Genomic DNA, 21,589 nt, shown 5'->3' on the forward strand with positions numbered 1-21,589 from the left:
AGAGTGCTCACCTTCTCGAGGGTCGAAGATTCGGCATTCAGGACTGGGTCCTGGTGACCACGGACGCAAGCCTCCGAGGTTGGGGAGCAGTCACACAGGGAAGAAATTTCCAAGGTCTGTGGTCAAGTCAAGAGACTTGCCTTCACATCAACATCCTGGAACTAAGGGCCGTATACAACGCCCTACGTTGAGCGGAGAACTTGCTTCACGACCAACCGGTTCTGATTCAGTCAGACAACATCACCGCAGTGGCTCATGTAAACCGACAAGGCTGCACAAGGAGCAGAGTGGCGATGGCGGAAGCCACCAGAATTCTTCGCTGGGCAGAGAATCACGTAAGCGCACTGTCAGCAGTGTTCATCCCGGGAGTGGACAACTGGGAAGCAGACTTCCTCAGACTTCCGGGAGAGTGGGGACTTCATCAGGAAGTCTTCGCACAGATTACAAGTCGGTGGGAACTGCCACAGGTGGACATGATGGCATCCCGTCCTCAACAAAAAGCTACAGAAGTATTGCGCCAGGTCAAGAGACCTTCAGGCAGTAGCTGTGGACGCCCTGGTGACACGTGGGTGTTCCAGTCGGTCTATGTATTTCCTCCTCTTCCTCTCATACCCAAGGTGCTGAGGATAATAAGAAAAAGAGGAGTGAGAACAATCCTCATTGTTCCAGATTGGCCACGAAGAACTTGGTATCCAGATCTGCAAGAAATGCTCACAGAGGACCCGTGGCCTCTTCCTCTAAGACAGGACCTGTTGCAACAGGGGCCCTGTCTGTTCCAAGACTTACCGCGGCTGCGTTTGATGGCATGGCGGTTGAACGCCGGATCCTAGCAGAGAAGGGCATTCTGGATGAGGTCATTCCTACGCTGATAAAGGCTAGGAAGGACGTGACAGCTCAACATTATCACCGTATATGGCGAAAATATGTTTCTTGGTGTGAGGCCAGGAATGCTCCTACGGAGGAATTCCAGCTGGGCAGTTTCCTTCACTTCCTACAGTCCGGAGTGAATTTGGGCCTAAAATTGGGCTCCATTAAGGTCCAGATTTCGGCCCTATCCATTTTCTTTCAAAAGGAGTTGGCTTCTCTACCAGAAGTTCAGACGTTTGTAAAGAGAGTGCTGCATATTCAGCCTCCTTTTGTGCCTCCAGTGGCACCTTGGGATCTTAACGTGGTGTTAAGTTTCCTGAAATCACACTGGTTTGAACCAATTAAAGCGGTGGAGTTGAAATATCTCACGTGGAAGGTGGTCATGTTATTAGCCTTGGCTTCGGCTAGGCGTGTGTCAGAGTTGGCGGCTTTGTCACATAAAAGCCCCTATCTGGTTTTCCATATGGATAGAGCATAATTGCGGACCCGTCCACAATTTCTGCCGAAAGTTGTTTAATCTTTTCACATGAACCAACCTGTTGTGGTGCCTGTGGCTATTCGTGACTTGGAGGATTCCGAGTTGCTTGATGTGGTCAGGGCTTTGAAGGTTTATGTAGCCAGAACGGCTAGGGTCAGGAAAACTGAGTCGTTGTTTATCCTGTATGCATCCAACAAGCTTGGTGCTCCTGCTTCAAAGCAAACTATTGCTCGCTGGATCTGTAACACGATTCAGCAGGCTCATTCTGCGGCTGGATTGCCGCTGCCAAAATCAGTTAAGGCCCATTCCACTAGGAAGGTGGGCTCTTCTTGGGCGGCTGCCCGGGGGGTCTCGGCATTACACCTTTGCCGAGCGGCTACTTGGTCAGGTTCAAACACTTTTGCAAAGTTCTACAAGTTTGATACCCTGGCTGAGGAGGACCTCTTGTTTGCTCAATCGGTGCTGCAGAGTCATCCGCACTCTCCCGCCTGTTTGGGAGCTTTGGTATAATCCCCATGGTCCTTACGGGGTCCCCAGCATTCACTAGGACGTTAGAGAAAATAAGATTTTACTTACCGGTAAATCTATTTCTCGTAGTCCGTAGTGGATGCTGGGCGCCCGTCCCAAGTGCGGACTTCTTCTGCAATACTTGTATATAGTTATTGCTTCAATAAGGGTTAAGTTATGGTTGCATCAGGGTTTGACCTGATGCTCTGTTATTTGTCATACTGTTAACTGGTTGTTATCACATGTTATACGGTGTGATTGGTGTGGCTGGTATGAATCTTGCCCTGGATTACCAAAATCCTTTCCTTGTACTGTCAGCTCTTCTGGGCACAGTTTCTCTAACTGAGGTCTGGAGGAGGGGCATAGAGGGAGGAGCCTGTGCACACCAGAACCTAAATTCTTTCTAAAGTGCCCATGTCTCCTGCTGAGCCCGTCTATCCCCATGGTCCTTACGGAGTCCCCAGCATCCACTACGGACTACGAGAAATAGATTTACCGGTAAGTAACATTTTATTTTTTTGCACCTGGGCCCACCACTCACTAGTTCCATCGCTGTATATACTGGATGTGCAGTGTCTCTATAGATGGAGACGTTTGAGGGCATGTGGGGGATATGATGTTTATTTTAGGGGAATGTAGGGTGGTCTAATGCCAGGACACGTGGAAAGGCTGAAGTGTATTAAAAGGGCATGTAGAGAGGTCTGATGGCCATGTAACTGATTTAATAACTATAAATTATGATAGGGCCTAAAAACATTGAAGTGGTACCAATATCATTTGCAGCCCACAGTATAAAAGGCTATTTTAAAAAAAAAATTATGGCGGGCTGCCTGTACTCGCAACATAATTTAAAAACAAAACAAAACCAGAGTGTTTTTAAAAAAAATAAAACAATTTGGTTTAAACCAGCCAACCGTGCATAAATCATTTTTGATATGCGACTTCTGTCCCGTACGAATGTGACTCGCGTTACATTTCTGTCCCCAGTCACATTACTCAAACCTGTGGAGTCCATGCAAATGAATCAATGTAGACCTATTCCTGATTAACTGTGAAGATCTATAGAATATTTCATCTGGTGATAATGACCATATGAATTATTTTTAGTACTCTGATGGCTGTAATGTTCTGGTCTGCAGTACCCCTAGGCTGCCAGAGGTGCTGCTGTTGTGTTCTAGCTTGCAGTAACCCTGGGCTACCGGAGGTGCTGTTATCTGAGAACAGTCCCAGCTGGGGTAGTCGTCTGGAGCATGCTGCTCTCCAGATTACCTTTTCCAGCTGCAGCACTTTGTGTGTGTTTTGTGTGTGCTGTAGTGATTGGCCCTTGTCACTTTAAATGCTTGTCAGTTTTGAGGATCTTTGCCAGTTATAGTTTGTTACTTAAGGCCCATACACACTAGGAGATTTTCTTTACAAAATACTTTGACAATATCTCTAAAATATATATCTTTCACCCAAGTTTTGTTCCTGCTCATGTTAAATTAGGTTATTCCTAGTCTGTTCCTAGTTAGTTTGTCACAGTTTTGGAGTTCCTGTTTGCTTTGACCTGTTCTGGAATCTCTGCCGTAGCCAGATACTTGAACCCTGCCTGCACCTCATTTAAGAGACTGTACTCTTGCCTTAGGTTTGTTCCTCCAGGTGAAGTAACCCGATTATGTGTGCCGATGTCATGCTTCTTCAGTTATCCTGTATGCCTTATTTGGAATTATACTTTAATACAGTTTTATTTTAAACGATCATCTGTCGTCTGTGCAACTCCAGCATTAATCCGTGTAATATTCATCTCATAATCTGTTGTCTGTGCAACTCCAGCATTAATCCGTGTAATATTCATCTCATAATCTGTTGTCTGTGCAACTCCAGCATTAATCCGTGTAACATTGTAACAATTATGTTTAGAAAATATGTGGAAATTAGCTGTTTTTGCATCCACCTCAGAAACGTCCATGTTTGTTCAATGTTTACAAAAGCGGGAAAGTGGTAAATATATCAATTTTCAGTCATCACACAATATACTACGATCTTTCAGCAGCATAAATTTACTAATATGTTAGCATTTATGTGAAAGTACATTTTCATATATTGTGTTGTATATTTCATGGAATATTTACCTGGCTTACAGGGACTATGGGATGTCATGATATATTGGAGATTGAAATGTGACTGAGGACTGTTTTTTGTTTGGTGAATTTATGTGAATAGCTACATAGAGAGTAATGCTCAGTGAATTGTTATTACTCTGTAAAACTGGATTAATGGCCTTATTCAGAGGTAGACGCAGCCGCTGTGTTTGCATGCATGGCCGTATCCCAGGCATTTTCGCACGTGCTGCGGCTACAGTGCGCGATCCTTCACTATACGGTCGCATCCTGTAAGGATGCGATTGCATGGTGATGGACAGGCAATGGGGGCGGTGAAATGCAGACATGTAGTGTCCGGTTTTAGGGCGACCCGATTACCTTACCTGCGTTTCCTGCGATAGGAAACATGGCACCAGACCGTCTGCATACGCAGCCATGCTGCATAGGCAGGGGTCAATATCTCTGAGGTTTTTGCAATGCGATCGGAATTGAATTGCGATCGCATTGTGGAACGGCACCACAAATGCTGGGTGGCCTTGCCCTGTGCAGGGTGGCCCCCGGTATGTGATTTTAAGTTTCCTTATGGCTAACTCTGTAAACCATTATAAAATTAGCAGTACCCAGTAAAATGGATTCTCTTGGGATTGTAGTATCAATAGGATTCATGATATTTGTTTAGTACAGTATTAGTTTATTGTACGAGTTCCCCAAACAGGTGATCAACAAGTATAATACCTGTAGTTGAGTTTTATGTACGTCAATTTTGACAGTGCCATCCAATATTACCTAATACAAGCTTTCTTTATAAATAAGCTCTTCTGCATGCTTATATAATATCCGTTTAATAGTTGTGTAGGTATTAAGTTTTTTATTTTTTTATTTATTGAAGCAATGTGTCGATCACCAAACAAGGTACATATGGGTATAAGAATACTGTACATGTCATCAACATATTACAATAAACTTTGCAGTTTGACACACTTTGATCCTCCGTGTTTGTGATTTGTGAGATCAAACATAAATAAATAGAAATACTACCAATTAATACAAAGCTTATGTGTCATATTCAAGTGTTAATCTAACAGTACAGTAAACAGTTCTCTCCTAGTTGACAAAAATTCCCAAGTACACAAAAAAAAAAGAAAAAATAGTAATAGTAGTGTCTGCGCTCGTCCCTCCATCCCCCAGGACACCCAAGAGAAGGCATCATAGGACAATGGGAGGGTCCCCTCCCTGTACCCTGGTCATATACCACAGAGTATTAGTGGAAGATTCATGTATTTGTGGTTTTATAGGTGTAGACAGTGTGGCCACATAACTCTCCCACACATCAAAAAACTTTTCAGCTTTTTTGCCCTTCTCCAATATCCCTCCCACCCACTCCATTCTGAAAAGGTAAAATAACTTCGCTTTAAATAAAGTCAGTGACGAGGGTTCAGGGTGGTTCCACACTTGAAGAATGGATTTCAGAGCCGCAGCCCTTACTGCAAAAAGCAGGTTTTTGCTGCTTTTGGATATTACTTGATTATCTGGGTAAATGCCTAAAAGTGCCCATTCTGGTGTTAAATGCCAATAATTTACTAAATGGTTCATACTATATCTACGGACCTGTACCCAAAAACCCCTAATCAAAGGGCAAAGCCACAGGCAAAGGTAAAGATCCGCTTGGGCTCCGCCACATTTCCAACAGTCGTGGGAGGAGGAAAGACCTATCAGGAATCTTCTCTGGGGAGCAAGGTATGTTCTATGTAATATATTAAGGAACATTTCCTTATATCTTGCAGAAGTAAGGGTCACACATGCCGTTGTGTGGGCTTTTAAAATCCTTGTCTAGGTCTATGTGTGGGAAATATGTTTTCCAGGCCGCTAAGCCTTCTGAACTACCTGAAAAATCTACAACCAATTGGAAGTGTTTGTAGGCTAGTGAAATGGCCTTCTTTACCATAGGGGCCTGCTGGAGCATGGCATCCACCGGGTTATGCCAGTCCGTGGAAGAGAAATGTTTAACCGTATTCCTAACGTAATATTGGGCTAATAAGAATGCAATCGGGTATGACTCTACTACCGGGAACCTATCTGCCACTTCCTGGAACGTCAAGGGTCTCCTATTCTGGACGCTGACCAAACTTCTAATATTAAGAATCCCTCCCGCCCTCCATATGTTATATGGGAAACGTGCGTTTCCCCCCTGGAATTCAGGGTTATCAATAAACGGGAGTAATAGAGATTTATGTGCATTTACATAATGTTTACGCCTCATACCGACCCATAACTTCCAAACATACCATAAAAGCGGGTTATCTTTGATTTGGGCTGAAAATTCTCGGTCAGGCATATGCAAAAAGCTAACCAGGTCACTACCTTGTAAAAATTCCCTCTCCAAATCTGTGTTCGTGTCATTTTCCTGGTTATGTGACCAATCACAAAGATATAGGTATTACGTTTTTAACAACCTGTATACTTTTAATAAATCCTTTAAGTATAAAGTTATGTTGTATTTATTAACTGCTACAGTCGTTAAAAAATTCTTAATGCTGGCTTTTATCTTTTGTCTTTGCAGATTTAACCATGGGTGGTTATTGGGATTGTTATTTCCCAGGGGCAATTTTTTAAAATATCTTTTGGACTTTAGTTGTACAGGCAAATTAAAATTATTTTTTGTACAGGCATTGCAGGGTGAAAGTTAGCTAGCGTGTGACACTGGAGATAGACCAGTATGGCCAGATATATGAAGGTTGGAGTCATGGAGGGGAATTTGGGATGGTCAGGGATTAAAGGATAACCTTCCATCACATGTTAATGCATTTGTTTAATATTTGTATGATTTTTAGCACATTTCTTTCTCATTACGAGTCCAGTACTAGTTCTGTTTTCTAATTGGTTTGCCAAAGCAGGAGTAAACTTTAAACAGCTCAGTTTTCTTTTTTGACTAGCATTTACAACAGAAGATGGTTTTGTTAAAAGGTAAACCAACATAAAGGTTTATTTGTTTGTTACATACACATAGTATAGTAATAGTACCCTTAAGCAGGGAACACACTGGAGCAATGTGTACTTGGATGGTAGGACAGCCAAAATATCGTTACCGCGGTACACATCAGAATGCTGTAATGAAGAACAGAACAATCCCTTGTTCTGTCCTTCATTACCTTGCGCGGTGCCGCATGCAAAGTTGGTTGTGCAGCACAGCAAACTGGATGATCTCGCTTGTAACTGTGGGAAGGCACATATTGCCCATACACACTGCATGATCCGCCCAATATGTTCTGTTTGGGGTGGAAATTACATTCGGCCAGTATTGCTCCAGGGTGTACCCAACTTTAAGTTAATATTATTGATCTTTAAAAGTTATACAAGTGTAATGACTTTTGAATGGCTTACTAAAATGAAAAAGCAGCACATCAAATGTTCAGGCAAAATATCTACTTGCCAGGTGTTCTGAGTATTTTTTTTTTTTAGCACTTCCTTTAAAGCTGCATGCAGCAGTTTTATGCTTGGGGGGTTTCATATAGCAAATAAAAGCAAATAAATTTGCAAGATTAAAACAAATAAATAAGAGCAGAAATACTGTATAGATGGAATATAGATTACCGTTACACTTGAGTATAAGCCGAGTTCTTCAGCACATTTTTTGTGCTGAAAAAGCCCCCCTCGGCTTATACTCGAGTGATGCTCCAGGACCCAGTGGCGTAACTAGGGGCCCACAGCCCCTGCGATCGCTTGGGGGAGCGCAGGGCTGCGGGCGCTCTGATTGGCTCACGAACCGGCACTTCATTTAACAGACCCGCCGGAGACGCAGGAGGGACACAGGAGAGGCGGGCGCTGTGCCCTCCGTGTCCCTACTTCACAAAACAGCAGGGGGGAGGGGGAAGTTGTACCTGGCACTGGGGAGCATATTTGGCACTTGGGGGCATATGTGTCACTGGGGGAGCATATTGGCACTGGGGGGTATATGTGTACCTGGCACTGGGAGTATATATGTACCTGGCACTGGGGTGGGGGGGGGGGGGGGGGGCATATTTGGCACTGGGGGCATGTGTGTACCTGACACTGTGGGGGAATTTCTGGCACTGTGAGCACGGCCCTAGCAACAAGCTTGAAACCCAGCATTTCCCACCCTAGGCTTATACTCGAGTCAATAAGTTTTCCCAGTTTTTTGGGGTAAAATTAGGTGCCTCGGCTTATATTCGGGTCGACCTATACTCGAGTATATACAGTAGTTATTATACATTTTTCAAACACTGAGCATTGCATGTTTCAATCGCACAAGCTTGAGATGATACTATGAACTTGCAGCTAAATTGCGATTAAATATAATTTTTGCATGGTTGTAAGCACATTTTTACTTAATAATAAAGTTGCCGGTTTTATGTTTGGACTTCCTGCAAAAGTTTGAATTTGTGCATCTCAGGCCACTAACTTTGCTTGAACTTTGCATATGGTTGCTGTTTTTGCAGTCTCTCCCAAACTTACTTTCTCTTTCTTTCTTTCTTTCTTTCTTTCTTTCTTTCTTTCTTTCTTTCTTTCTTTCTTTCTTTCTTTCTTTCTTTCTTTCTTTCTTTCTTTCTTTCTTTCTTTCTTTCTTTCTTTCTTTCTTTCTTTCTCTCGCTCTCTTTCTCTCGCTCTCTCTCTCGCTCTCTCTCTCGCTCTCTTTCTCTTGCTCTTTCTCTCGCTCTTTCTCTCGCTCTCTCTCTCGCTCTTTCTCTCGCTCTTTCTCCTACGTCCTAGAGGATGCTGGGGACTCCGTAAGGACTATGGGGTATAGACCAGATCCGCAGAAGACATGGGCACACTATAAGACTTTGAATGGGTGTGAACCGGCTCCTCCCTCAATGCACCTTCTCCAGACCTCAGTTAGACTCTGTGCCCAGGAGTGACTGGACACACACTAGGGGAGCTCTACAGAGTTTCTCTAAAGACTTTATTGTTAGGTTTTTTATTTTCAGGGAGACCTGCTGGCTACAGGCACCCTGCATCGAGGGACTGAGGGGAGAGAAGTCAGACCTACTTCTTCTTAGTTAAGGGCTCTGCTTCTTAGGCTACTGGACACCATTAGCTCCAGAGGGTTCGATCACTTGATTCGCCTAGCTGCTTGTTCCCGGAGCCGCGCCGTCACCCCCCTCACAGAAGCCAGAAGAAAGAAGCCAGGTGAGTATTAAAAGAACAGAAGACATCAGACGGCAGAAGACTTCAGTAACAGAGGTAAGCACAGCGGTAGCGCTGCGCTCCATGCTCCCACACACCAACGGTACTCACAGGGTGCAGGGCGCTGGGGGGGAGCGCTCTGGGCAGCGGTTACTGAGTCTCTCTTGTTCACTGGCAAGCAGTCATATTCGGGCCCCGGCACTGTATACGTTAACCCCCGCCAGTACACAGCAGCGATCGCGCTGCGCGCCATTGCTCCCACACACACCAACGGTTACATGGGTGCAGGGGGGGGGGGGCTGGACAGCATTATTTATGTTATTTGAGGAGGTATATAGTGTGTGGACACCATATACGGTTCCCTGCCTGCATTTACTACTATATTTTAACGGGGCTGAAGCCCGTCGAAGAGGGGGCGAGGCTTAGCCCTCACAGCAGTGTTCAGCGCCATTTTCTCTCTGTCCCCGCCAAAAATGTGTACAAACAAGGGGGGCACAGACTTTTAGTGTTATAATGAATATAGCACTGTTTTTTAGAAAGAGGCATATAATCATTGCTAAAAAAGCATGAAAAACGGCTGCGCTGTATGTCAGAAATATATCAAGGGAAAAGAGCCAACGTAGATAAAAAGATATTTATTGTAAAACTATTGTTGTCAGATTCATTGGTACCAATGACTAAGGGTAAAATAATTAAAATAGTAAACACACAACTTTTCTCACAGGGTGTCTGATAGCCGGTAATCTTCCGATATGTGGGTATTGAAAATCAAGGAGACAGTCTATATCCACAGCTGCTGATGTTAGCTGCTGTACAAACACTGGAAAGTCCGTGTCATTGATGCAGTTCCAGATATAGTGAATAATAAAGCACCCGTATAAAGTGGTTACCTCTCTGGTGGGCTGGTCAATGAACCGGGCGTCCCCGGTCAGATGTCCTGCGTTGCCCACAATCGCTATGCAGCGGAGAGAAACAGCCGCGCCGTGTGCAGTGGGCTGGCTGAGAGTGTCGGGATCCGTTGGTGCCGCTGTTAGTAGTGGAGCATCAGGGATATGACCGTCCAAGAAATCTGATGGATGTGCTGTCAAAGACACCTGTGCGAGGTGTGTGAAGAGGCAGGTCCTAACGCGTTTCGTCACGCTCCACGTGACTTTTTCAAAGGTGATTTCCTGCATCCAAAGTGTGCGGTATTTAAGCTCTGAACTGTTCAGAGTACAGCTGTCAGAAATCAGTATTTGATTACTAACTACTCAGTAACGTTGGCTCTTTTAACAATGCTGCAATATTTGTATTTGTTAATAAAACATGGCATACTCGACTTGCTTCACAGTCCCTATTGATTTATAATAAATCGACCACTCTTATTAGCTTTATGTGATTTAAATGTAATTAATGTGACATAAGATACTCAGATCAGACAATCATCTCAGGAATTGGATTAAATATCCCTCTCTTTCTGATCCAATCAATATATAATTAAATCAGTAAATATAGCACAATCTAAGTCACATTAATAAGATAATAAAAAAGTATCAGCATTATAAATATATCTGATCAAAGAAATATATTAAAAATACGCTCATAAAAAATAAAAAAGGTATATAATATTGTCTGTATCATCCTAAGTTGGATGCGAACCTGGGAACTCAAATCTTCCGAGTTCAACAGTTAAACCAAATGCGCCACTGTGTCATACATATTAGCACTGTGCGCATTCACCTCTTATGTTGTGTTCACATATTGTTATTTACATAAACTCAACCAACCACTAGGTGAGTGACCGAACAAAATATATATGAAAAATAATAAATGAAAAAATCAATAAAAAAATGAATAAAAAAATAAAAAAATAAAAAAATAAAAATAAAAAATTAAAAAATTATAAAAAAAAAAAAATATATATAAATGAAAAAATCTGAAAAAACTGACAAATAATTGAATAACCTCAAGATGTCTAAATATAGCTGCCCTCCTTTTATATATATATATATATATAAATCAGTATATCAGACCAATGATATTCACTAACCATTGATTAAACAGGACCGACACAGACAATGGTCAGATGTATGTAAATTTGAACAATGTTATCTAATAGAAACAGATAGCTAAGAAGGTAAAAGAATTGGACAGGTGATAGCATGAAAGAATCAGGGTAGGTCGAATTCAATACACTCATTTAATCCTTCAGGCATGAGAGTTCTTAGTTTGTGAATCCAATAATTCTCTCTCAGACATAATTTCCTGTATCGATCCCCTCCCCGTATTGTCGGTTTAATGGTTTCAATACCTATTAATCTCACGTCTTCCGGATTTTTCTGATGTTTGTCAAGAAAATGTCTCGAGACACTGTGGAACAAAAGACCTTTCTGAATATTGCGTCTATGTTCCAGAAATCTGATCTTTAGTTTTCGTGTCGTTCTGCCGACATATATTAAATTACATTTACAGACCAACAAATAGATAACAAAGGTGCTGTTACAGTTGATGAATGAACGTATCTCAAATTGCAGAGAGTCCGTAGAGAAAAAATGTTTTATGTTATTCTGAATGTAGGAGCAGGTTAAGCATTGATTCGCACCACATTTATAGCATCCTGAGGTTTTGGATAGCCATAAATTACATTTAGCCTGAGCTTCATTAGTATCGGTATTTCTCTTGTCTATGAATAGACTGGGAGCAAGATGTTGTTGCAAACTGTTAGATTTCTTGAAAATAACTGATGGAGTGTCTTTTAATTGAATTTTAAGAACTGGATCTGTAAGGAGAATTGGGTAATTATTCCGAATGATGTTCCTGATCTTAACCGAAGAGCAATTGTATTGGGACATAAAGTGTGGTTGATCTGGGTCAAAATTAGAGCAGTGGTTTTTAGAGACTAACAGGTCCCTTCTATCCAAAGCATCTACCCTCTCCCGTGCATTTTTTATTAATTCTGCTGGGTAACCCCTATTCTGAAAGGATGATGAGAGCTCGTCCGCTTGTGACTGATAATCTAGTTGATCACTGCAATTACGCAATCATTGCTGTGCATGTTTCTCTGTGTGTTCCCTGTCAGAATACCCACTATAGTCCACATGTGTGTACACAATCAGCTATGGGATTCAATGTCTGCATCGCCGACGACTGTTGGTACTTGATGCTGTAGATGCAGAGTCAACAGGTCGGTAGTTGTATGCTTGTTAAAAGTAAACACTGTATGGGAAACACAGTACTGTGTGGGTGACCCTGTCGGCACCAACTGCTATTACTGGGTGTAAATTAACATGCTGTAACTGCCTTAGGCCTGTATATATATTTATATGTATATGTATGGTACGCTTCCATGGGCCTGTAGCTCGTGCTCAGACTCGGTAGTATATGTGGGGGAGTGTTATTAAAATTATTTCTCTAACGTCCTAGTGGATGCTGGGGACTCCGTCAGGACCATGGGGAATAGCGGCTCCGCAGGAGACAGGGCACAAAAGCAAGCTTTTAGGATCACATGGTGTGTACTGGCTCCTCCCCCTATGACCCTCCTCCAAGCCTCAGTTAGGTTTTTGTGCCCGGCCGAGAAGGGTGCAATCTAGGTGGCTCTCTTAAAGAGTTGCTTAGAAAAAGTTTTTAGGTTCTTTATTTTCAGTGAGTCCTGCTGGCAACAGGCTCACTGCATCGAGGGACTTAGGGGAGAGATTTTCAACTCACCTGCGTGCAGGATGGATTGGATTCTTAGGCTACTGGACATAGCTCCAGAGGGAGTCGGAACACAGGGCTCGCCCTGGGGTTCGTCCCGGAGCCGCGCCGCCGACCCCCCTTGCAGATGCTGAAGATGAAGAGGTCCGGAACCAGGCGGCAGAAGACTCTCAGTCTTCATCAGGTAGCGCACAGCACTGCAGCTGTGCGCCATTGTTGTCAGCACACTTCACACAGCGGTCACGGAGGGTGCAGGGCGCTGGGGGGGGGGGGGGCGCCCTGGGCAGCAATGTATAATACCTGTATGGCGAAAAATACATCACATATAGCCCTTGAGGCTATATGGATGTATTTAACCCCTGCCAGATATCTAAAACTCCGGAGAAGAAGCCCGCCGAAAAGGGGGCGGGGCCTATTCTCCTCAGCACACAGCGCCATTTTCCCTCACAGAAAGGCTGGTGGGTAGGCTCCCATGATCTCCCCTGCACTGCACTACAGAAACAGGGTTAAAACAGAGAGGGGGGGCACTGATTTGGCGATATGTATATATATTAAAATGCTATAAAAGGAACACTTATATAAAGGTTGTCCCTGGATAATTATAGCGTTTTGGTGTGTGCTGGCAAACTCCCCCTCTGTCTCCCCAAAGGGCTAGTGGGTCCTGTCCTCTATCAGAGCATTCCCTATGTGTGTGCTGTATGTCGGTACGTGTGTGTCGACATGTATGAGGAAAATATTGGTGAGGAGGCGGAGCAAATTGCCTGTAATGGTGATGTCACTCTCTAGGGAGTCGACACCGGAATGGATGGCTTATTTATGGAAATTACGTGACAATGTCAACACGCTGCAAGCCGGTTGACGACATGAGAGGGCCGGCGAACAAATTAGTATCTGTCCAGGCGTCTCAAACACCGTCAGGGGCTGTAAAATGCCCATTTACCTCAGTCGGTCGACACAGACCCAGACACGGACACTGATTTCAGTGTCGACGGTGAAGAAACAAACGTATTTTCTTTTAGGGCCACGTTAAGGGCAATGAAGGAGGTGTTACATATTTCTGATACTCCAAGTACCACGAAAAAGGGTATTATGTGTGAGGTGAAAAAACTACCTGTAGTTTTTCCTGAATCAGATAAATTAAATGAAGTGTGTGATGATGCGTGGGTTTCCCCCGATAGAAAATTATTGGCGGTATACCCTTTCCCGCCAGAAGTTAAGGCGCGGTGGGAAACACCCCTCAGGGTGGATAAGGCGCTCGCACGCTTATCAGAACAAGTGGCGGTACCATCTACGGATAGGGCCGTACTTAAGGAGCCAGCTGATAGGAGGCTGAAAAATATCCTAAAAAGTATACACACACATGCTGGTGTTATACTGCGACCAGCGATCGCCTCAGCCTGGATGTGCAGAGCTGAGGTGGCTTGGTCGGATTCCCTGACTAAAAATATTGATACCTTTGACAGGGACAGTATTTTATTGACTATAGAGCATTTAAAGGATGCATTTCTATATATGCGAGATGCGCAGAGGGATATTTGCACTCTGGCATCAAGAGTAAATGCGATGTCCATATCTGCAAGAAGATGTTTATGGACACGACAGTGGTCAGGTGATGCAGATTCCAAACGGCACAAAGATGTATTGCCGTATAAAGGGGAGGAGTTATTTGGGGTCGGTCCATGGGACCTGGTGGCCAGGGCAACTGCTGGAAAATCCACAGTTTTTTACCCTAAGTCACATCTCTGCAGAAAAAGACACCGTCTTTTCAGCCTCAGTCCTTTCGTCCCTATAAGAGTCATATCTGCCCAGGGATAGAGGAAAGGGAAGAAGACTGCAGCAGGCAGCCCATTCCCAGGAACAGAAGCCCTCCACCGCTTCTACCAAGTTCTCAGCATGACGCTGGGACCGTACAGGACCCCTGGATCCTACAAGTAGTATCCAAGGGGTACAGATTGGAATGTCGAGAGGTTTCCCCCCTCGCAGGTTCCTGTAGTCTGCTGTACCAATGTCTCCCTCCGACAGGGAGGCAGTATTGAAAACAATTCACAAGCTGTATTCCCAGCAGGTGATAATAAAATTACCCCTCCGACAACAAGGAAAGGGGTATTACTCCACACTATATGGTGGTACTGAAGGCTAGGTGAGACCTATTCTAAATCTGAAAAATTTGAACACTTGCAAGGGTTCAAATCCAGATGGAGTCACTCAGAGCAGTGATAACAAAGAACAAGGGGACTATATGGTGTCCCGGGACATCAGGGATGCTTACCTCCATGTCCCAAAATTTGCCTTTTCTCACCAAGGGTACCTCAGGTTCGTGGTACAGAACTGTCACTATCAGTTTCAAGACGATGCCGTTGGATTGTCCAAGGCACCCCGGGTCCTTACCAAGGTAATGACCGAAAGGAGGATTCGTCTTCAAAGAAAATGGACGACCTCCTGATAAGAACAAGGTCCAGAGAACAGTTGGAGGTCGGAGTAGCACTATCTCAAGTAGTTCTACGACAGCACGGGTGGATTCTAAATATTCCAAAACCGCAGTTGTTCCGACGACACGTCTGCTGGTCCTAGGGATGATTCTGGACACAGTCCAGGAAAAGGTGTTTCTCCCAGAGGAGAAAGCCAGGGAGTTATCCGAGCTAATCGGGATCCTCCTAAAACCAGGAAAAGTGTCAGTGCATCATTGCACAAGAGTCCTGGTAAAAATGGTGGCTTATTACGAAGCGCTTCCATTCGGCAGATTTCACGCAAGAACTCTTCAGTGGGATCTGCTGGACAAATGGTCCGGATCGCATCTTCAGATGCATCAGCGGATAACCCTATATCCAAGGACAAGGGTGTCTCTCCTGTGGTGATTACAGAGTGCTCATCTTCTAGAGGGCCACAGATTCGGCATTCAGGATTGGATGCTGGTGACCACGGAGGCCAGCCTGAGAGGCTGGGGAGCAGTCACACAAGGAGTGTGATCAAGTCTGGAGAATTCTCTCCACATAAATATACTGGAGCTAAGAGCAAATTTATAATGCTCTAAGCTTAGCAAGACCTCTGCTTCAAGGTCAGCCGGTATTGATCCAGTGGGATAACATCACGGCAGTCGCCCACGTAAACAGAAAGGGCGGCACAAGAAGCAGGAGGGCAGTGGCAAAACTGCAAGGATTTTTCGCTAGGCGGAAAATCATGTGATAGCACTGTCAGCAGTGTTCATTCCGGGAGTGGACGACTGGGAAGCAGACTTCCTCAGCAGGCACGACCTCCACCCGGGAGAGTGGGAACTTCATCGGGAAGTTTTCCGCATGATTGTGAACCGTTGGGAAAGACCAAAGGTGGACATGATGGCGTCCCGCCCGAACAAAAAATGGGACAGGTATTGCGCCAGGTCACGAGACCTTCAGGCGATAGCTGTGGACGTCCTGGTAACACCGTGGGTGTAACAGTCGGTGTATGTGTTCCCTCCTCTGCTTCTCATAATCAAGGTATTGAGAATTATAAGACATAGAGGAGTAAGAACTATACTCGTGGCTCCGGATTGGCCAAGAGGGACTTGGTAACCGGAACTTCAAGAGATGCTCACAGAGGATTAATGGCCTCGGGAGCTAAGAAGGGATTTGCTTTCAGCAAGTACCATGTCTGTTCCAAGAGGAAACGTGGCATCGGCCTTTAAGAAAGGACCTGCTCCAGCAGGGACCTTGTCTGTTCCAAGACTTACCGCGACTGCGTTTGACGGCATGGCGGTTTGAACGCCGGATCCTAAGGGAAAAGGCATTCTGGAAGAGGTCATACCTACCCTGGTCAAAGCCAGGAAGGAGGTGACCGCACAACGTTATCACCACATGTGGTAAAAATATGTTGCGTGGGTGAGGCCAGGAAGGCCCCACGAAAAAATTTCAACTAGGTCGATTTCTGCACTTCCTGCAAACAGGAGTGTCTATGAGCCTCAAATTGGGGTCCATTAAGGTTCAAGTTTCGGCCCTATAGATTTTCTTCCAGAAAGAATTGGCTTCAGTTCCTGAAGTCCAGACGTTTGTCAAGGGAGTATTGCATATACAGCCCTTGTGTGCCTCCAGTGGCACCGTGGGATCTCAACGTAGTGTTGGGATTCCTCAAATCATATTGGTTTGAACCACTCAAATCTGTGGATTTGAAATATCTCACATGGAAAGTGACCATGCTGTTGGCCCTGGCCTCGGCCAGGCGATTGTCAAAATTGGCGGCTTTGTCTTACAAAAGCCCATATTTGATTTTCCATTCGGACAGGGCAGAACTGCGGACTCGTCCCCAGTTTCTTCCTAAGGTGGTGTCAGCGTTTCACCTGAAACAACCTATTGTGGTGCCTGCGGCTACTAGGGACGTGGAGGACTCCAAGTTGCTAGACGTTGTCAGGGCCCTGAAAATATACATTATATATATATATATATATATATATATATATATATATATATATATATATATATATATATAATTCCAGGACGGCTGGAGTCAGAAAGTCTGACTTGCTGTTTATATTGTAGGCACCCAAAAAGCTGGGTGCTCCTGCTTCTAAGCAGACTATTGCTCGTTGGATTTGTAGTACAATTCAGCTTGCACATTCTGTGGCAGGCCTGCCACAGCCAAAATCTGTAAATGCCCATTCCACAAGGTAGGTGGGCTCATCTTGGGCGGCTGCCCGAGGGGTCTCGGCTTTACAACTTTGCCGAGCAGCTACTTGGTCAGGGGCAAACACGTTTGCAAAATTCTACAAATTTGATACCCTGGCTGAGGAGGACCTGGAGTTCTCTCATTCGGTGCTGCAGAGTCATCCGCACTCTCCCGCCCGTTTGGGAGCTTTGGTATAATCCCCATGGTCCTGACGGAGTCCCCAGCATCCACTAGGACGTTAGAGAAAATAAGATTTTACTTACCGATAAATCTATTTCTCATAGTCCGTAGTGGATGCTGGGCGCCCATCCCAAGTGCGGATTGTCTGCATTACTTGTACATAGTTATTGTTACAAAAAATCGGGTTATTATTGTTGTGAGCCATCTTTTTTAGAGGCTACTTCATTGTTATCATACTGTTAACTGGGTTCAAATCACAAGTTGTACGGTGTGATTGGTGTGGCTGGTATGAGTCTTACCCGGGATTCAAGATCCTTCCTTATTGTGTACGCTCGTCCGGGCACAGTACCTAACTGAGGCTTGGAGGAGGGTCATAGGGGGAGGAGCCAGTACACACCATGTGATCCTAAAAGCTTGCTTTTGTGCCCTGTCTCCTGCGGAGCCGCTATTCCCCATGGTCCTGACGGAGTCCCCAGCATCCACTACGGACTATGAGAAATAGATTTATCGGTAAGTAAAATCTTATTTTACGTATACTCCCCTCGGACCCCTCAGGGTCGCAAGAATGTTATTTTTCCTGGTTACTAATCCCTGCTGCCGAGGACTACTAGGTTTTCGGTCGACCATAAGGTTTCCTGTTAGATCCACAATTGGGCATTCAGTACATGGTCATACACATTCCGAACACATTAATGTCACTAGGGACCCGACTGTTCCGGACAATCCTCTTATATGTATGTTATCATATATATATATATATATATATATACATATATATATATATATATATATATATACATATATTTATTTATTTTTTAGGATGTGTGTGTAATTGTGTATTACATTATCTATAGTCATATTATGATTTATAATGAATGCTGAAGTAAAAGTATTCCTTCTCATGTGCTGGTCGCTCTGTTGATAAAGCTCTAGGTCGGCCGTGACGAGTTGGTCTCAGATCCTCTCAAGGAGTCCGAATGTTTATTCTTTTCCCGCTTCGGATAGAATACTGGGAAAGTCAACTCCTGGTCGACACGGGGCCCTGTCACAAAGGATCGTACACAGGAAGCCAAGTGATATTTTATTCTTTACTTTGTAGTTATTTGCATTATCTGCACATGGGGGAGTGTTTGTATTCGGAAAGGGATCAGATAGAATTACCCTATAGAGAGAGGGGATGTGTCTTATGTTGTTTCTTCTCTATAACATGGCGGCAGGTTGCCGTGCGACTGCAGAAGAAATGCTGAAGCTGTATCCGAGAGATACTGGAGTGTTTTCCTGGGACGGTGTACCGCTGTTGGGGAGGCCTCAGTTCAGTCAATCTCAGCAGATACAACGGGTAAGTCTAACTTCGTGAGTTAGATTCCCTCACAACAGTTGGTGACGCATCCGGTTGTGGGATGCAGTCATTTTAACCGGTTTGTTACCCTTCTTTTTTTCCTTTTTCGGTGCAGACTGTGGAAGGTGAAAAGGTAAGAGTTCTGCAGCCTTGTTAGGTTTGCAGAAGCGGATGTTGTTTTCTGTTTCTACCACATCCACCGCATGTCGCTGGGTCTATGTGGCTGGAGCCCACTCCGGTGGGAACTCGTCTACTACTCTTCAGTCAGTCCGGGAATGGACTTGGACCTGTGAGTTACTAATCGAATCCAAAGGGGGACATGCTGGAGTTTACAGATGATTCCCCTCACTGATTTTCGAATAGATCTTAGCGATTCCCCTCTGGAAGGGGAGGTAGTACGTGACGCCATTTCAGAGTTGCGTCAGATTCAGGACATTGTCCTACTGTCCCTAAAAAAAAAAAAAAAAAAAAAAAAAAAGAATCAAAGATTTCTACTTGCGAAGGAAGCTCCAGCACATAAAGGTAGAAAAGGGGTTAAATGCTTTTTTCTCCGCATTCGGCTTACCTGGGTTGATATCCAGGATTGTCTTTGCCATTTCACCGGAGTGATGGCAGTTTGATGGGGTTCTTTCAAGAGTAAGAGCCATTGTTATTCTGTACTGAGACGCTCTCCTGAATATCCTGAATAGGGCGAGGTCAAGAAACAAGTGGTGCAAATCGTTGTTTCTCTCTGACTCTTCTTCAACACAGGGAATGGCTGTTGTTCCCAACGACGCAGATGTCGGAGGTTGGTATCAGAGTAGATACTGAACGGTTGAGGTTCTGTGTTTTCCTGTGGAAAGAGGTCTGAGGATCCAGAGTCGGATCAGATTTGCAGTGACAATCCATCAATATGTTCCGTTGATGAAGAAGATGGTGCGGCCTAAGAGGCTTTTCAGTGAGCAGGTCATATGCCAGAGTGGTTTTCACGGGGCCAGTTGGAAATGTGGTCCGGGTCTCATCTGCACCAGAATATAATCCTAATGGCCAGGATATCGCTCCTGTGGTGTCTGCTCAGTTCTCAACTCCTAGAGGGAAGAAGGTTCGAATCCAGGATGGGATCCTGGTTTCCGTGCATGCAGATCTCCGAGACTGGGGAGCAGTCCTTGCGAGGGAATTATTTCCAGAGGAAAAGGTCAAGCTGGGAAGTTTGTCTGCAATAAGTTTTCTTGAATTAAGAGCTCTTTCAATGTACATATGCTTTGTGATCTGCCGTGTTAATTCTATCGGACGACTTGTCAGCTGCGGTGTAAGTATGCCGCTAGGGCGGAACATGGAGAAAAGCGGCAATGGCAGATGCCGTAAAAGTTTTCCGCTGGGTGAAAGGACTGGTAAACGCTATATTAGCAGTCTTCGGTCCGGATGTGAACGACGGAGAAATAGATTCCTCTGCAGATGCGATCTCCATCTGGGAGATATACAGTCGTCATCGAGAAGTTTCACTGAAGCGACAGGTCTTTGAGGTGTGCCTCAATTCGACATATTGGTGTCTCGCCTCAACGAGAGATCTCAGGGATATTGTTCCAGGTCAGGGGACACTCAAGCTATAGCAGTGGACGTCCTTGGTACACCTTGGGTGTTTTCCTTCTGTTTATGTGTCCCCTCCGTTTTCACTCTTCTGAAGGTGATAAATGTAAGACGAACAAAGGTTCAGGCGATCCTCATTGTTACGGTCTGAACATGGAGGGCTTGGTATCCAGTTCTTCAAGATTTACTCATAGAAGATCCCTGGCCTCTTCCTCTGCGTGAGGAACTGATACAAGATCCGGGCGTGTATCAAGACTTACCACGGCTGCGTTTGGCGGCGTGGTGGTTGAACGCCATATCCTAGCCAGACAGGGTATTCCCAGTGAAGTCATTTCCACTTTTCTTCAGGCTAGAACAGAAGTAACGCAAAGCCTTAACACCCTGTTTGGAGAAAATGTGTCTTGGTGTGAATCCAAGAAGGCTACTACGGAAGCTTCAGCTGGGTCGTTCTTCTCCATTCTTTGCAAGCAGGTGTGGGTGCAGGCCTAAAGTTAGGCTCCATTCAAGTGCGGTTTTGGCCTTATAAATTTTTCTTTCAAGAAAGAATTGGCGACCTTTCCGGAAGTTCGGACCTTCGTGGAAGGAGTTCTGCACATCCAACCTCCATTTGTGCCCCCACAATGATTGGAACCTTTCTGAAAGGTTGTGTAAAAATTTCTCTTGGAGAGTGGTCATGCTTTTGGCTTTGGCGTCCGCATGGCGGGTGTCGGAAGTAGCGGCAGGGTCTCACAAGAGCCCCTGTTTGATCTTCCAGGAGGATAGAGCGAAAGTGAGAACTCGGATAATAGTTCTGCCAACAGTGGTTTCGGTGTTTCGCAGAAACCAGCCTATTGGATGACTGTAGTTACTTAAGCTGATTCAAGGTCTCTCAATGTAGTCGGACCTTTGAAAATGTATGTCGCCAATTTGGCTCAGATTGCGGAAACAGAGGCTCTGTTTGTCCGGTATGCTCCCAGCGTGATTGGGGCGTCTGCGTCTCTGCAGTCGGTTACACGCTAGATCTGTGATCCGATTCGGCGTGCTCGTTCTACGGCTGGATTGCCGTTACCAAATTCGGTGGTGACCCATTCTACTAGTAAGGTGGGCTTTCTTGGGCGGATGCCCGAGGAGTCTCGGCGA

At 44.8% G+C, this 21,589-nt stretch overlaps 1 protein-coding gene across 2 annotated transcripts in view; it reads left to right on the forward strand.

Moving 5' to 3' along the window:
* The window catches only part of NUTF2 (nuclear transport factor 2), a 175,576-nt gene that overhangs the window by 132,622 nt on the left and 21,365 nt on the right, over nucleotides 1-21,589 (forward strand). The window lies entirely within an intron of this gene.

Source organism: Pseudophryne corroboree, chromosome 11 (genome assembly GCF_028390025.1).
Source record: "Pseudophryne corroboree isolate aPseCor3 chromosome 11, aPseCor3.hap2, whole genome shotgun sequence".
Lineage (NCBI taxonomy): Eukaryota > Metazoa > Chordata > Amphibia > Anura > Myobatrachidae > Pseudophryne > Pseudophryne corroboree.